The sequence below is a fragment of the Drosophila takahashii genome, chromosome 3L (assembly GCF_030179915.1).
Source record: "Drosophila takahashii strain IR98-3 E-12201 chromosome 3L, DtakHiC1v2, whole genome shotgun sequence".
NCBI lineage: Eukaryota > Metazoa > Arthropoda > Insecta > Diptera > Drosophilidae > Drosophila > Drosophila takahashii.
This window is the reverse complement of record NC_091680.1, coordinates 10,671,998-10,690,418: the sequence shown is the minus strand read 5'-3', so window position 1 is coordinate 10,690,418 and position 18,421 is coordinate 10,671,998. Positions and strand designations below refer to the sequence as shown.

The following is an 18,421-nucleotide window of genomic DNA, read 5'->3' as shown; positions in this document are numbered from 1 at the left end:
ATTGCGGCTTGTATTTGTCGACCCATTAAGCGTCGGCCTTTGTTAGAAAACACGTTTCTTCTGGCCACATTCCGAAAAAAAACAAAAAAAAATGAGAATTCGCCAGCAGCTCTCGACTCCGCTGGCCGTCTTTTGTTTGTCTTACAAATCACAAACATTATGAATTGGTGAAACGCTGCTGGCCGGGCTCAAAAGGTGCTAAAAAAATTAGCATAAATTATTATTAACAATTATGGCCAAGCAGTTGAGCTCCTAAGAAATCCGACAGATTTACCATGTTCTTTGACTCGTGGCCCCAGGCTCTTTTATTTAAACCAGCGAGAAAAATATGTCAGCTTCGGTTTTTTCTAAAGTAATTTGCGGATTTAAAACGAAAATATACCTGTCACCTGAAACTGGAATGTTTTGGTAAAAAAGATTTTGACAAGGGTATTGGAAACTTCGGACAACCTTTCTTTTCTGGTTTTCGATATTTGTCTAGCCGCGGGCATTACTTATACTTTGAAGGCTTCGCCTCTGATTCGGTAATTAAATTTGCACATTTGTTGAAGTAAACTTTCGAGGGGCTTTTTTGGTCAAGAGACCGTTCGCGAATGCTCAAAACAATTGAACAAGTCCTTGACGTTTGGCCTTGAACTTCAATTGAGGATCGTCATTGTTGTGTTTTTAGAATTGCACGGAAAACGAATCGATCATTATCGAAATGGCCAGCATTCTCTAGTGGTAAACTTGAATTCTTACGCAATCGAACCAATGCTTTTAGCAACTCGTGCTAAATTATCGCCTTTCGAGTCCATCGACATTGACAAATCAAAAACCTCAAATGTTAAATGCTAGGTCTTCATTTTTGCCAAGGCCAGACTATTGAACTTTAAGCTTTAGCTAAATGTTAGCCCCTTTTCTTGGAAAATTTTTATCTATCCTAACCTTAGCAGTGAGTTTTGTGAAATCAGAATTAATATTAATTAACTTTCTTTTAGCTGATGAGAAAATTTAGATATATTCTTGCCCAAGAACCTAAATATTTTCAAATATTTTATAAAATTTTCGTAGCATAATTAATAGTTTTTGAAATTTTACACTTTTTTTTTTAATTTTTCATTGGGCTATTGTTTTTTTCTTTTTCTGAAAATTATATTTTAAAGTTTATTATTATGAATTTCCCCGGTTATGTTATTGAAAGTATTTATGATTGAATGGTCTATGATCTTCCCATAAATGTAATCCTTTCATTAAACATTTCCACATGTCTTTTCGTTTTAGTGTAAATGAAATTCCTGAAAAATTTTTACCACTCTGAGCTGCCATTTGCACAGCGTTCGATTGGAATCCTTTTCTTCATTATAATGAGGCTTTATGCCGCCGCTTGAATACACCTACTCCTACACCCCCGCCGATAATATTTGACAGCTTACTTTCAATTGCGACATCTAGTTAGCGCAAATTTAAGAGTGAAATAAAACAACACGATCGCACCGAGTGGATCGCACTGGGTATCGCTGGATGGCTGACTGGTTGGATGGATGGATGGATGAATAGCTTAATGAAGCAAGAGCCTGTTCCGCGGTTCGTGGTCCGTGGTCACTCAACGCGATGCCAGGCTCTTGGCACTCGATCCGATCCCATCCACCCGCAAAAGCATCACCCAAAAACCCCCATACCCCCTGTGTACCGCTTCATATTTCAGTTTTACGGTTCAACGACAACGACTTTGCGCAGTTTTCAGAGGGGCTCGAACCAAAGAGGAGGAGTACCACCGATCCAATTGCCGCAATGTGGCAAAGCAATCGATTTAAGCGCCGCATAAATTGAAGCCGGGGCTCCGACTTCGAGGAAAACCAAAAGGTTCCTCCATGTACAACATGATGAATTGTTTTCTTTGTCGACTTGTCGACTGTTGCGCCGCTTGTGGGCAACTTGGAAACTGAAAACTGAGGCACAAAACTGAAAAAACTGCCAACTGGCAACTGAAAACTGGAGGAGATCGCTGAATGATGGAGTGGAGCTGGGTATGAAGTGGGAGTTGGTGGGGGGGAGGGGGAAAAGTGGCGCGGAAAAATTGCAAATTGTATCAAAAATTTAAATTTTCGCTTTCATTATGCGGCGGCAGCCTGCGCTCTGCTAATAGACCAACTGCCATTGTGTTTCTTTCTTTTCTTTTTGCCTAGTTTATTTATTTTCTTTGCCAACGAGAGGCTTTTCCCTATTCAATTTTGACAGGCGCGTTTTTATCCAAATAATGAGCTGCATTTGTGAGGAGGAAAAATAAGTGAAATAACTAAGAGCATTCAAATGGTATTTTGACCGACTAATAAATCGAATTCTTTGCAGAATAGTAATAGGGTAATATTTTAATTATTCCATTATACAGTTTTTAGTTTCTCATATAACCCATGCAAATAATTTATTATTTTCCTGCTGCATTATAAGGATTTTCTTACCCCATTCAGACGTAATAATATGGCAATTCTCATTAGGCCCACTACTCGTATACGTGATGTGAATTTTCATTTGCATTTAAACCGATGATGAAGGCTGCAAAAACCAATGAATAATTATAAATCTGCAGCAAAAAGTAAAATGAGGAACACAAACTCGAGTTGGGATTGTGGGGAAATACCAATCCAAAGACAAAAGCAAATTTGAGAAATGCCAAAGATGCTCGACGAAGCCAAGAAATGACATGCCCATGTGCTCCTCTCGGGATGCCATCTCATAGACGTGGAACGGTGGTCCAGACCACGACGGAAGAAGCATATTGCTGGTGGAGATGGGAGATGGAAAACTGGATGGAAAGACGTAGTCGGAGCCGGAGAAAATGTCTGCCAGGCGGAGACATTGCGGCAGACGATGCAATAACACCCGGGAATTTCGATAAAACAGATCTCAGGTTTTTGGAATACCCTTTCTATTTAACACCTTAATATATTTGTTTTTTTTTTAACCATTAATCCCTTTCAGAGCTTAAGAAATACCTTTTAAGTATTCAACGTCATTTTTTATTAACTATTTAAATTTATTACTCACAAAAATTATAAAAGTGTTGTATAAGAAATCACTAGCTTTATATTGATTAATTTTAATTAGTCATTACATTTTATTGATGTCTTTTACAACATGAATTTTGAAGTGATTTGATGAGCAAGTGAATAAAAGCTGTTTAGGGCATTATAAAATCTTAATTAGTTACATGATAATAAATATTTTAGTGTCAACGTAAAATTTGATATAATTATAATTTTAAACAGAGAGTCAACGAAATATAATTGGAAAATAAAATAACAAACGGATAAAAATGGGAAGTATACAAAATGTGTTTAAACTATTTTAAAAGTGGAATTTAATGTGTTATTAATTTATACTTAAAGTTTATTCAAGGAAATTTAAAATAATTGGGTACTTAAAATTGCTTGAACATTCCGGAAATATTTATACTGAATTCATTTTCTAGGTATTAACTTTAAGACCCAGCGAATATGCCCGCTTGTTCCAGATCCAGTTGTCAACAGAAGCCTCTAACAATAACCATTGATAACACCACACAGTACAATAAGCAATCCACAGTCCACACACACAACCGAGATTCGTTATGCAAGCATCCAGTGCAGCGCATCTTCAATTTCAGCATTCTTTCGCCAGTCTGCGTCTGCATACTTGCCGCTTCTGCCGATTCCCGTACCGCTCCAAGTACCGCAACCTCCTCCCCCTCGATGCCCCCTGGAGCATTCACATTGATTGCTCTGCCTGGTTGGAGCTTCAGTTTGAGTTTAAGTTTGCCGCGTGAAAGCAAACCCAGAGAAGCCAACAGCCAGCAAATAAAACCGAAAGGAAAAGCGCAAAAAAAAGTAATAAAATCAACTGAAATTGCTTAACACCCGGCGTAAAGTGATAATGGTTGAATTTATTTATTTGCTCGCTGCTGGGAATATCAAAACCGATTTAAAGGCTCTCTCGACAGCATTTACGGGAAGCGTTTATCAAAAGTCGTTTCATTAAAAGGTGTTGCCATTATTTTGACTTTATTTTTAAATATTTAACAAAAATATCATTTTTTTGATTGAAAATTGCAATTTTGGAAGAGATTTCACCATTAAAAAATTAGGCAAACTGAATATAACTTAACAAATAAAAACTTTTTAGTTATCCGAAACTAAGAAAAACCAACTAAAATGTTTAAAAAATATTATAAGTAAATCATTTTTGATATAAAACGATTGGATACGATAACTTTATGACTGAATAAAATTAGAGTTATTTTATTTTAAATACTCATAATTTATTTAGCTTTCAAATGTCACAACTAAACTTTTGATAGCCTGAGATGGCAGCTAATTAAAAACTGACTAGTGACTGATATTTGATAACTGCCACACTCTGTGTGTTAATGCAATTTGATCGGCGTTTTGGTTTCGGTTGGCTTCCCATTAATCCTGGGCCACAATGCAGTAGTCTTCCTCGTGTTTTATTGCTGCCGGTGGTTGTGTGCGAGTTTTGTCTTTTTCCTTGTCTCGTTTGTCAGACATTTGACAGTTGTTTGTTATTTTTGCACGTTGACTTTTCTCCGTCTGCTTCTGCGTCTGTGTGTCATGTGTCTGTGGCATATTTTCCATTTTCCCCATTTTCCATTTTCCATGCCCCCACAGAGGTTGCCTAACAGACGCCCACTGTCCCATCGCCACGCCGCCACCCCCCCGCCCCTTTTTTCGGTTGCCACATTTTGGATTTCAATTTTTATGGCAAGTCAAATTTTTTATATTTTCCTTTTTTTCCTGCAACCCGCTGCATTTATTGCCATTTTCGTAGTGAGTCGAGGAAGTTGGAATTTGCATAGAAAAATGGAAATTAACAAGACCATTTGACTGGCTGTCCATCTAAGTCGGGGTCTTTCTCTCAGGCCGTCTCTTTCGCTCCTCGCTTAATCTAATGCCATCCTGCTCTAGTGCCAAATGTTTGTTCGTCCTGTTCGTACATTTGTCCGTGTCTATATTTAGCTTTATGTAAACATGTTTGACCAACTGAACTGACTGAATGACTGACTGCCTCAGTTGGGAATTGGGAATGTACGAATACAACTCCCCCTCAAAAGTCCACTTCCCTCTCTTTCTTTCTCCTGTATATCCGTCTCTTTCGCCGCCGCCGCCTGTGATGTAATCTCGGTAATGCATGCGACAAACTTTCATCTCGAATTGCAAAATCCACGCAATACGAAACAAAAGATCGCAAAGATTGGCTTACACTGTTTGAATAATAATTAATAAATAATACTTAATTCGAAAAGGAATTCCCCAAAAAGCAGCTTTATATAAAAACCCCTATTTGTTGTTTTGTTTACTTCATAATTGTGTATTATTTCTGTTTTGCCTGGGATCTTAATCTTTGGCTTACAGCAGCTGAGGTGAAATTTGTGGCAGTTAAGATGTTGCTGATGTTTCCCACGTGACCTCGAAGACAAACCTCACGTACAAGGATTTCTTTTTTTTTTTTGTTCGACTGGGCCAACCTACACCACTTATATAAGTAAGTATTTAGGTATCTTGTATCGTGGAAAGTGAAAATTGATGCATGCATCGTCATCACCATCGAAATCGGTTTCCTTATGGATTCCAATATTTTTATAATCCAGTCACGGAAATACGTTTAATGCAAAAAAGGAGGATAGGAGAGAGAGTTCCCTCAATGATAATGTATTCCGTGCGGAGAGTTCTCTTAGTAGATTGAAATGTCAAAGTAATCCTGAAACTTCAAATGATGTCATAATCAAATAGCATCCGACAACCAACTGAAAAGGGTATCAGTGGGCATCTTCAACAGGAATCACAGTGAAAAGTAAGGTCACTAGGTGACGAACGCTACTACAGGTATTGTGAGAAATAAATCAGCAGTGACTTTTTAATAATTACCGTTTATTTATTTTTGCAAAGGATAACAACCAGAAAAGAACAGGTACTTTCGTCACTAGAATTATTTTTCAGAAAAGAAAATTCGTCACTAGTTTGCAAATCTTTTGTTTTCTTTTAATCATAAACTAAAAGCAAATGCGCCAAATTGAAACACAAAAACCCAAAGAGAGCAAAAGACAGTAGGAGCTGGTTAGTTTGGATGATGATGATGGTGATGAGGACGGGGAGGTGATGGAGTGAGAGGTTGGGGAAAAAGGAGTCACTAGCAGAGCACGACGAATTTAAACAGGCTTTTCAAAGGCGAGGGGGTGGCCGGAAAAAGCAGCAGTCAAAACGGACAGCAAATACAGTAATTAGATCACAAAACAGACAGCCAAAGAGAGCGGAGGGAGCGGGGCTAGTGACGAATAAAACGAGAAGCTGGAACGTGACTGCAGAAAAAGAAAGAAAGGAGTGGAAAATTCGAACAGATAAAAATAAAACGAAGTGAGAAGTGGACTAGGAAGCATAAGGTGGGTCAAGCTGTTGGCCTGCAATTAATTTATATGCTCAGTTAGTGACGAAATATTTGGTTTTTAGAATGTTTAAGGTTTATAATTGTCAAAAAGGTCATGATTAAAATATTTTCTTATTTCTTTGTAAAAATTTAGCTTATGTTAAGACAGCATTACCAAAACCTCAAACTAATTGGTTTATTTAAATATGGCATTTCTACAAAACGTTAAAATTAATGCTTGTTTAATGTCCGCAATTTGGCCAAAAAGTAGATTGCTCATACGTGATGTTGTCTTCGCTCACAAGTGTTCATTAATTAGCTATTTTAATGCACACATTTATATAATCGCCTCATTCACTTTAAATACAGAAAATAAATTATTTCGGTGAAGGATATTGCCTTAAAAGGATACAACTATTTGGCAGCGTAACTCAGAGAAAGCATTCAATAAAAAGCAACCCCCACCGCCCCCAAAATCTCACTTCCTGCCAAGAAACAAAAAAATGAGTTGCATGTGTGGCAGCTTCCTAATCGACAACAACAACAGCAACATCAAGCAACAATGGACACATTCGTGTGTGCGAAAAAAACTAAACTCAATTACTCAACAAACATAGTAACCTAGTTCATAAAAAGCAACTGCAACAAATGCTGTTAACAGCAGCGGCCAACAAGAAAAGCAACAAATTCATTTGCGCCTTTGTTGTTTTGTTGCTTTGATTTTTGTTTTAAGTTTTTGTTGTTGGTGCTTTCCACGAGAAAAGTCCTTCAAGCGTGACAATCACATGGAAAACGCTCGCCGCTGTGTTGTTGCTGATTTATCGTTTTCATTTTGCAGAGCTTGTTGGATGTTGTAAAAGGAAATGTCAATTCTGCTGCTGCTGCAAATGTGGCTGCCCGTTTGCCAAACAATGCTAGCCAAAATAAAAAAAAATCTGTGTGGAAAGGGGGTGGAAAGGAGGGGACATGCACCCACTAATGTAAGTCATATAACAAATTTCGTTGTTGGGCTACTTGAAAAACAAAATCTCGTGTGTCTTGGCAGCTGGCCGAAGGCAACACTTCAAAAATATGGTTCATATTTGGCTGCAAGTCTTCTAATATAAATGTCTTTTACATTCTGTCTAAACATATATTTTTGCTAATAAAAAAAGATTTAAATAAAATGCATGTAACAGCATCTATAACTTACGAGTATTATTTAGTGGTGAGGACTGTATTAAAAAATCCTGAAATATTAGATTTTAGAGTCCTCCCTTAGCTTTTAAAAGGTGTTTCTAGTTTTAGTTCTTAACACAACATTTTTAGATATTCAAAATGTTTGGTATTTTTATAAGTATGGTTGCCTTTAATATTTTATATTTGAAAAATATTATTTTAACGTTATTGATCAATGATCAGTAATCAAATTTCAGGATACATTTTTCCGCGTGCATTTGAGAACGTGGAATCAGTTTTGGAGATTCTTGGCCGCCCTTCGTGGAGACTTTCTCCTTCCTCCGAATGCGATGCCACCGATTTTGCAGCGATTCGGTTCCTCCTTGCGTGATGTCCAGCAATGTGCCCAAGCCTGTTTTTTCGCCCTGCCACCCCCTTCAACCCCCCGGAACCCCTTCTCTTTTTTTGGACCATGCCAGAATTTGTTAGTTTAAGAGGAACAACAGGAAAGCCAAGAAGTACGGGGAGTAAAAAGTAAAAGACACGCTGAAGACTCAAAGCGAAGCGCCGTTCCACTCTGGGAATGGGAATGGAATGGGAACCCATGGTATATGGTATATGGTATAGTACACACGGAGACCCTGAAGCTCTTTGGGGATCGTGAGTCAGCAGAGTTTTGGCTAAGAAATCTGCTAAAAATATAAGCCTCGATGATGATTTATTGTTTGGCTTATTAGAACGAGAGGGAGAACAGCGATAGGAGATCGCTTTCATGCCTGGATTTATGCTGTGATGCTGTTGACTTTTAAGCACTGTAGCCGTGTCTTATTGGAGCTTAGTGACTCACCGCAGGCTAGAACTTTCCACTTTTAGGTATGCGAAAATGAAATATGTAAGTGGGTACTTTTTAGCACATACACTTCACCCGGTAATTGGGGGCATTTCAAGTTCCATTAGTTGGCCTTTTGTGATGGTCCTGTTGTTTTGATCACAAACTTGTTGTGTGGTTGATATATCTCACATGCGGAGGGTTCCGTTGTTATTTAAATTTTGATCAATCATTGCTTGGTAATGGATCAATATTTATTTGTATATTTAATACAATTAATGGGAACCACCAGTGCAACATAAACAATCTTAGTTTTTGTATTATATTTATTGATCTCCTTAAACAAACCATTTTAATAAAGAGTCATATAAAAATGGTAGGGCCTGAAAAATCTGGAATATCCCTTCAATAAATTCAAATTCCACCTTAAACTATTCCAAATATTTGCGATTAAGAATGGATATGACCGAATCGCTTGCCCAGAGCCAAATATCTCTCTCTTGGCCTTCCACTTCCACTGGCTTTCTTGGAAACGCTCTTGATCGGATTCCGATTCCAATTCGGGCTCGCATTCAATAACAGATTTATGCATTGGCCATGGCAATCTAATACGAGCCACAATAAAAGCTCGAATATGGCCATTTGGCAACACGTCAACAGCAACAACAACAACTACAACAACTGAAGCCAAGGCAATGAACGAAACGTGCCAACGTCTAAAGATCGTCGATAAGCCCAAAAAGAGGGAGTTATAGCCACACTGGTGTTGGTGGAGTAAAGTCACAAGGGGGGATAAAGCCAGGCTATGCAAAGAAAGTTTTATTTTTAGAGCCCCAGGACCAAAGTGTTTGGACTCCACTTCGACTCAGAAATCATTTACGGTCAAGAAAATTTTTTCTACGATTTTTTTAAAAGCTCAAATTAGTGATACAATTTTATCTATGCAGAGATTTAGAAAAAAATATGTAAACAAAATTAATATAATTATGATATCAAGAACAAAATTTAAAAGTTTATCGAGAGAACTTTTGATAATGTTTACGTACTTTTCACCCGGATTTCTCCTGAAAATATTTGTGTGTCACACCCGTTTATACAATTTTAATTTTCTAAAATGTTAGATATTTTAATTCATTTACTATACCTTTTGTAACATTTATTTTTTTAAACAGTGAAGAAGTTGTAAGCGCCTAACCTTCTATCTTTATTTCTAAAAAAAAGTCAGTAAATTACAAACACTCTCCTTTCCTTTGCTCGATTTTTAACGAACAAACTTTAAGAAAATTGTGCCAAATCCATGTGAATGTCTTTATATGCAAAACTCATTTAGGTGACTGGCATGATCAGCGCAATAATGTTCAGGGTCTATAAATATTCATAAATTCATACGCGCATAAAGCGATGGCTAATAAAAATCCTAAAACAGGATTTCGCAAAACCCTGGCGATATTTTCCAGCAGAGAAACTTTTCTCTCGAAATCTGCATATAAGCCGCAGTAGCAGTAGCAGCCTACTGTGAATGATCAGCGATCGTGGGCAGCAGGAGGAAAATTCAGGTGACTGAAACTCAGGCGAGGGGGGGTATAAAAGCCAGGCTGCCGCATTTGGTTGACGATTTTTATGGCTGGTTTTTTCTTGGCGTTTGTCTTAACGGTTATTTCTCCTTTATTTTTTGCCTGTTGACTGCCATTAGCAATTAATAGTCGGCACGAGAAATTTGCATTGCAAAAGGAAAGTGACAAAAAGGTGAAAAGAAATGTATAGAGACGGTGGCAGTAGCGATCACAGATCACTGATCACAAATCACAGATACGGCAAGGATGCGATAATTGCGTGTGTTTCTGGCCATTCGTTTGGTTAGCTAATTGTTATGTATGTAGGCTAACACCGCAGGAAAGTGAGAGTGCAAGTGCGAGTGCGAGTGACACCTGTTACACCTTCGATGCGTGACCAAAAAGATGCGTGACGTGTGTGCTTTTCCAACCATCAGCCAGCCATCAAGCATCATCAGCTTCGGATCCTCAGATCTTGAGATCTTCGGGTTCAATTTGATCCACCTGCCACCGGGTCAACAAGCCTGCTGCCTCCATGGGATCGATCTCTTTCGGGGCAGACGCATTAAGTTTCATGTGCCGTCATTATTTTAAATTATGCACACGAGCGAAACTCATACTCAAAGGCTGCTAACGAAAAGTAAACTTTAAAAAACGAGACTCGGCATAAGTCGAAAACTTCATTTGCATCTCGACTGGGGACGGGGACTCTGCGTCTGTGTGTGCGGAAAATTGTTTAACACTTTTGGCCCCTGTCTCTTTCTGGACTTAAATTTGATGGATTGTGTGGCCACAGGTTGATGATTTCATTAGACAGCCCGAACGAACAGGTGAACGGGCGAGATCTTAAGTTACGGCTATAACGAGGCGAAATTAAAAATCATTTTCATGGGTATCGGGGGGACTCCCTCGAAATTGGCCTCCTAACTGAGTGGAAAGTTTGCAGTTAAGATGCAGAAACTTTGATTGTAAAAAATGTAGTCCAATCGACCATTTAAGTCCAATGGCCTAAAAGGACTCAATTATACAGAAGAAAAGCACATAATATCAAAAATGAGAATTGTTCCGGATTTAAATTGTTATTAACAATTCTATGTAATTATTTCTTATTGTGAAAAACAAATATTTAAAAATCAGTTATCATTTTAAAACCCGTATTTTTGGTTCATATACTTACACTGAGAATTTCCTAAGAGCCAAAGAATATTCGATGTCTTATCAACATTTGCGTTTGCGATCTGGAATATTAAAATATTTAAATGGTGATTAGAAAAACGATTTTTACAAAAAGGTATTATAATATAATTACATTATTATACATTAAATATATATTTTTCTCCTGATTAAAAATATTACAAAATAATTCATTTCAAATTTTTTAGACCATACCGCACAACATTATTAACATAGCTCAACAAATGATTGGCACCTCTCCCTTGATAAATATTGACGCCAAATGAATCAGTGCGGTTAGCCGCTTTAAATCCATCGTAAAATCCGTGTAAATCAGATCAAATGGATGGGCCACCTCGTTGGCAAGACACACTCATTTCTCATTCAACAGAAATACACGCCCACAGAACAACTCCCACTTCGTTAGAAACTATTTCCACCCGCTGATGACACATTACTGTCACTCAGCGTTATGAGCTAAATTTATTGATGCAGCCCGGCGGTGCCCTCCCAATTTCTTCTTGGCCCCGAAAGAATGTTTAATGTTTTCTTCGTGTCAGCGCATGCCAAAAAGTATTTTTTTCCAAGAGGCCTCCTCCTTGCATGTGGAAATGTCACTGGGATCTTTGGCCCCCCGATTTTCCACGGGGAAACAGGAGGGGGAGGAAAATCCCATGTGCAATGGGAGAAAAGAAGGAAAAACAAGGCGGGAGAAAAAGACTCATTTCGTAATGATGTGGCCAGGAAAATTAGAAGAAAATACAAGAAAAAAAGGAGAAGCTGAAGTAAAAACAAAAAAGAAAACGAAATCGCTGACATCTTTGCTAACTAAAAACACAGACTAGAAGAAAAGCGAAGCGCTGGGCGTCGGGGAAAAGCCCCTGTAATTTATAGGAAAATTCCTTTGGAATTTATGTGCGGAATCATGACATAAATTAACCAGCCAAGTGTGTAGAGCGACTTGCGTGCTAAAGTGGTGCGGTGGTTCCCCTGGTATCTCCTCGGTGGCTCCTCGGTGGGTTAGTGGTGCAAATTGCGCTGATGCAACCGCCCGCGCAGGTATTTAGTTGAATTATCATAATTATAAGCAATTATCTAACATTTTGTTAAGCGAATGAAACTAATCGTTTTCTTCTCCAGCTTTCTTCGCTCTTTTCTTACTTTCTTCTGTGGGCACTTCTCTCCTTTTTTTGGTTTGCGTTTGCTCTACCTCTGCCGTAATCATTTAGTTCGAAATCAACTTTTGTTTTTAATTTTATGTAATTGCCGCTTAATCACAGAGCAATTAAAATGCAACGCAATTTTCGGGGGCGTCCAAAAGTTTCTGAAGCGTTTCGGGATTTTGATTTTTCGGTTTCTTATTTTTGGCTTTTCATTTGCAGTCATGGCGGCGGTAAAACGGGGTCAAGAGCTTCAACCAGGAGCAACTGGCAGACTGGCAGGTTGGGTCCACGACCAGTGCAACGGTTTTTCCACCAGCTCAGCTCCATCGATGAGTCCGCATTGCGTCATCGTTCATAATTCGCTGTCCACTTGGCTGTCCACTTCAGTTGCACATTTTACCGCTCCATCTCGCTCACACGCTCTCTTTGCCGATCAAGTGCATATAATTATGCACTATACCCTATATCGTAGGGCATCGTTGGGAGAGTTGAGAGGATTTATAATAACATTGGATCGTTTTGTTCTATAACTAATATTCACCCATAATAAAAAATAGTAACTCATTTACGATTACAAGGAATATCTAAAAGTATATTTATTTTTCCAAAAAATATTTTATTTTATTTTTAAAATATATTAAGGAAAATAACATCTATTACATTTACAATTTTTCCCTATTTAAGTATATGAATGAAAAGTTTAACATACAATTTTAATATAACCTTTTTATTTAGCAAGATTATCAAGTATAGTTCTTAATGCCAATTCAAACATCAATTTAGAGCATCTCAGTGGTCGTATTTTCTCTGCGATTTTCCTTCTTTTTTCCTGGCATTTCTGGGCCACCGAAGTTCGTGTTTGTTTTCCACAACTGGCGGCCATTTAAATTGTCTTCAAAAGCGCACATTACATAATTAAGACAGCACTACCAGCATAAGCAGATATAGAAACGGTCCGGCGTTTTAAAACAGACCGACAATGTCTGTCCGTCCGGCAGTTGAGTTGCCTGACTGACTGACAGGCCATCAACTCCAACAAAATGCTCAACACCTCGCCAAAGAGCCGGTGGAAAAAAAGAAGAAAAAACAACAGCAACAGAAAAAATAGAGTCGCTGCCGAGACTTTCCTCGCCGACTCGCTTTTTTCGATGCATCATCGCATAATCAAAGAGTCATAAAAACCAATAATCATTATTAAGCAAAACAAGCCAATTAATGCAGCAACAGCAGCCGTAATTAAATGAAAATAAAACGCCAAAAGATTTGGCCAACATTGCAAATTAGCCAGGGGCGAAAAACAAGTCTATTACGGGCGCATTTTATATTGTAATTATAACAGCCGCCGACAATTTTCAAATATTTTTACTAATTTTGCCATTTGCGTGTCATAATAAAACGATAAAGCTGCGACTCTAGCGGAAGGCCTGGAAGGAAGTAGCCAGGCCGAGTTTTCATCAGATGGAAGTTTTAATTACCCTAATAATATATAGGAGTTTTATTTTTTTGGGAAGTGGAATTCTGAATTACAGTTATTACTATTTATGAACTTGGTTGTTTTTTTAATATTTATAATACTTTTTTACATAACAAAATGTAATTTATTTCACAAATGTAGTAAACTACAAAACGACTTTAGTTTTGTAATAGCAATAGCTTTTTTATTTCCAGCTATTTCATTGAAGAATTTTAGTTCTAAGATAAATATATATTTAACTTTTCCTTAATTTGCTGACATTTCAAATCAAAATTCTTGAAATTTTATTAACCACGAAGCTCTTAAAAAATTAGATTTAATGATAGATTGGCCAACTTTTATTAGCCAATTAACGTAAGTTATTTTATTTATTATTATATTAGCTATTATAGTTTTATTTATATAGTTTTCCATTAAAGGCCGTTAAGAGTATCAACCGAGGCCCCCACGAAACGGGAAGAATGCTGAAATCCCGCGTGTCCATTCCAATTAGTGTGGAAAATAAAGTGAAAAAGTGTCCAATTGATTGGGCATTGGGCGAGGTGGAAATCCAACTCAGGTGGGACCGAGAATGGGTGAGAAATATTAAACGGAGTGCGTCCTGCTGCCGCAATTTACCAATCAAGTTTGCTCGCATTGAAAATTAGTGAAAGTTGCGCCCAAGTTGTAAGTGGCCTGGTGTTTGTCTGGGTTGTTTTGGCTTTTCTGTTTGGGTTTGGGTTTTGTTTTGGTTTTGGGCCTTTGGTAGTGGACAGTCGGAACGGTAGCCAAAAACCTAGGGCAATATCGTGTCGGCGATCGCGGCCAATCGATAGCCAATGATCAATGAGTTTTGGGGGCGAAAGAAAGGGAAAAGGGAAAAAGGAAAACCTCCCGCGGCGAGTGCAGGTCCGAAGGGCACCTGGAGGTCAGAGCTAATTGATTGGGAAAACCATTTCTCGATTCGACGGCTTTGGCCGCCATTAACAAGCATCGAAAACATATGATCCAAGCCATGGCTAATCTGGTTAATTCCATTAAGTGGCCCGGCGAAGATCCAGAGATTTAACAATAATCGGGTAATTGGCTGGGGATTAGGTAAGGCAATAAATATTTGGGGAAATCTTAATACCTAGTTAAAAGAAATTTAAGTTTCAGATTCGTTTAAAGCTTCAGGCAGTTAAAGTTTAGTGTAGGTATACTTAATGAAGTGACTATTAAGTGTAACATAGGTAGGGCTAGAAAAGTATCGATATTTTCGATATTTTCACAATGTTTCCGATGAACAAAAAAGGCTAAAAATATCGAAATTATTAATTTCTCTAGTATAACTTGACCTATCTCAACTCCCATGACTAATTCAAACAATTTCCAATCTCCAAACTCTTTCACCTAATGAAAATAATTCAGTAATTCGTTGTGCATTTCAATTTGAAACATTTCTCAGTGCGTTTCATCGCAAGTTTTTGGCTTTGGCATTTTATAAGCAGCCCCTCCCCGCAGCTAAAAACTTGGTACCATTTGTCAAAGTTGCCTTTTCGAGTGCTGAATTTTTCATGTGCATTTAATTAGTTGAATTATGGCTGCGAAATGTGGCGACTGGCAATTCGCGGCACCGCAGCCGCCAACGGCAGCACTAAACATTACAATCTAATAAAAAGTCGGAGAAAATAAAACTTAAAAATACAACTTAATGAAAATGAAGTAAAGACTCTCTGTGCAGCCATATTGTGCGACAACTTTCGCGAAATAATTTTTATTGACTCCCGTCCAGCTCGACAATGGACCGCTTGGGATGTCAGCTGCGAAAATCGCACGAAGTCACCTTTCCCCATTTTCCTCGATTATTTTGGCGGCCGATAATTACGAGGGGAGTGAAGTGTGGGTCGGGACTATCACTTGATTGTTTTTCGAAATAATTTCCGTATCTCTAAATAAACAATCAATAGTTTAATAAATCAATGCTATCTTGATTGAGCTTTCAATTTTTACAAACATTATGTTTCTATTACAAACTTTGTAACATTAAAAAGTTTAGCTTTATAATTATATCTCCATTATTGTACTGCAAACTATAATAATGAAAATAACATTATATTTAACTCATCACAAGAACTATTTTATATTTTCGTACAATTGTAAGACTGACATATTTAAGTTTTTGTTCTGTTCTAAAATACTTCACCTAATTGAGGTACAGAATCAGCAGTCAGGACTTATCAATCATCATAACCCAAAGCGGAAACACCTCCCTGAATTCATAAGAATAATTGTGAAAAGGTAATTACCAGAAAGACTGATTACCCCTAATTGCCTAATACACCCTAATTGGGCATTCTCATAGTTCTCAAGCCTTTCTCCGCGCTTCTCGAGTGCGTAAGGTGTATGTTGGATAGGAAAATCCAGACTTGGAGGCGTGAGTTTTTGGCTCCGGGCTGAAAACTTAATTGAAACTCGGCCCAGTTCCCCAGTTCGTCGATCCGGCCAACCGCCAGCGCATTAAACGTACAAAAACAAACAAAACCGAAAGACAACAAAATAAAACCGCAGATAAAAAGATCTTGAGATTTTCCACAATTATTTTGTATTTTTCAACGCCAGCAACAACAACTTGACCCAGTTACATTTGTTGATGTTTTTTTTATTTAGCATTTGTGTCTCTTTTTAATTTTGTTCTTCAGCATTCAGCAGCATTGTGATTAGTGACAAGAATCGTTGGTAATGAGTGGTAGAAAACTGTAGAGAAGACTAACAAATTTTTTGTGGGTCGCTTTTGTTTCATTTTCCGAAACTCGAAATTGTTGGACCATAATTAAAAGATTGCCAGCGTAATTAGCCGGCTCAGCTGAGCCTAGCTAAGATTTATGTGCGGAGTGTAAAGTTCAAACATTCGAAGTAAGGTTTACGCGGGCAAGGTACTCTATATATGTACCTGTATACTCGTGGTGAAGTAAAGGGCGTAATTAATTTTGAAGGACAAGTTTCGGAATCATTAAAAACGAATTTACTGAGGTCACTGTTTCATGCCAAAGGTTCAGGTTCAGCGGAGCTTGACTGCTTTGGGCAAAAGAGAAAAACTCTCCAATAACAAAGGGTTAGCAGAAGGTGCTTAGAATTTTACTTTATTGCATACCCTATAACTTGTTGTGTTAGAAAGGCAGTATGAAAATTTACCCCAATTTTAAATATAATATATTTAAAAAATAATTACAAATTAAATATTAAATGAATACATCTTTGGGATTTTTACAACAGTTTTTAAATATACTAATAGTTTTTAAAAAATACTAAATAGATACCTATAAAATCTCGCAGATTTTCAATTTTCTCAGCGGGTGTGATGCACGCTCATGGTGCAAGAGCAAGTGCACTTCCGGTCAAAAAACGATCTCGTAATCTGGCCCTTGACCAACAGTTTTTGGAATTCTCCCGCAGACACTCTTCTTCACGTCAACTGAGCACGTGCCCCACGATTGAAGAATTGGAAATCTCTCGATGACGCAGAAGAAACCGAGAAACGAGACCCCAGCGAGAGGGAAAGTGAAAAGCAGATACTCGAACATCGACAAAAGTCTAATCAGACCCAGTGCAATGGCTAAAAAAAAAAACAAAAACAACAACAGAGCCCGGTAACAAGTACATATCATGCTCAGGCTTTTGAAGATTTAAACTCTCTTTCTATGTCATTGACAGACGCGTCTCGTCTTTCGCTATTCGTCTTTCGGTTTCGGCCTTTGTTTCGCCGTGGCTGTTTTGACTGACAAATGAAAATCTCAATTGGCTATCGCCAGACAATCAAAAGCCGAAGAGACAAACAGCCATGAGAAGTCGTCTGTCGACGGTTGCAAACTTTACACACATTACGGCCCGGCCAAAAGAAATGAAATGAAATGACAACAACTGCAGCGCAACATACGAAAATGTACTTTCACTCATCGGCTTCTTTTTTTTCTATTTTTTTAGTTTTTTGGACTTTTGAAAACGTCATCGTGTCGCAGATAAAATAACAAACGAACCCCCTGCCCCTGAAAAAGGAAAACAGACAAATGCAAAGATCGCCGGCTGATTGATGTCAGCCAAATCTCATCAGCCTGCGTTTTTCCCAGGCTCAAAGGAAAAGGGGTTTTCATCTGGTCAGGGGTTGTCACTTCAAAGCAGAATGAATACACTTGGTGGCACCTCAACACACCGCACATCCACATCCCCCGCTTGCCAAGAGCAAAACTTGCCCAATTAAATGCAAATTTTCGTGTTTTAGAAATCGAAGCCAAACACACAGATGCACAGGGAAAAAATAGAATTTTATATTTTCTTTTAAACAAATTTTGTAGATCAAATCTTTGAAATTACTACAGATTTTTATAAGAATAATTTAAATTTAATGCTCTTTAGTTATTTCACAAGCTAAGCAATATGATGACTTAAAAATACCATTAAATGTTTAAATAATAATTAAAAAAAACTTTCTTTATTTAAAACTATTAAAAACGACAATTTAAAAAAACTATATAAGTTTAGTCGTTTCTTCTCCCGCTTAAAAGAAAAATGTTTCAAATTATATATTTTGTTAGCAGGAAACTAATTATATATTAAATAATATATTTATATTGTTTCTTAATATTTCAAAAACATAAAAATTTCCCCATTTGTTTCTGTGTCCTAAGATCTACACACTTGCGAACCGGAGAGAAAGATG

At 37.7% G+C, this 18,421-nt stretch overlaps 1 protein-coding gene and 1 long non-coding RNA gene across 2 annotated transcripts in view; one reads left to right on the top strand and one right to left on the bottom strand.

Moving 5' to 3' along the window:
* ko (Stork-head domain-containing protein knockout) overlaps nucleotides 1–18,421 on the bottom strand; it is a 60,538-nt gene that overhangs the window by 28,811 nt on the left and 13,306 nt on the right. The window contains exon 2 of the mRNA XM_017143784.3: nucleotides 11,114–11,174. The gene's annotated coding sequence lies outside the window, so the exon portion shown is untranslated. The remainder of the gene's footprint in view (nucleotides 1–11,113; nucleotides 11,175–18,421) is intronic.
* LOC138913012 (uncharacterized) lies at nucleotides 14,326–18,092 on the top strand. The gene is made up of 3 exons (XR_011418579.1): nucleotides 14,326–14,412; nucleotides 17,161–17,354; nucleotides 17,419–18,092. It is a non-coding gene; the product is annotated as an uncharacterized lncRNA (long non-coding RNA).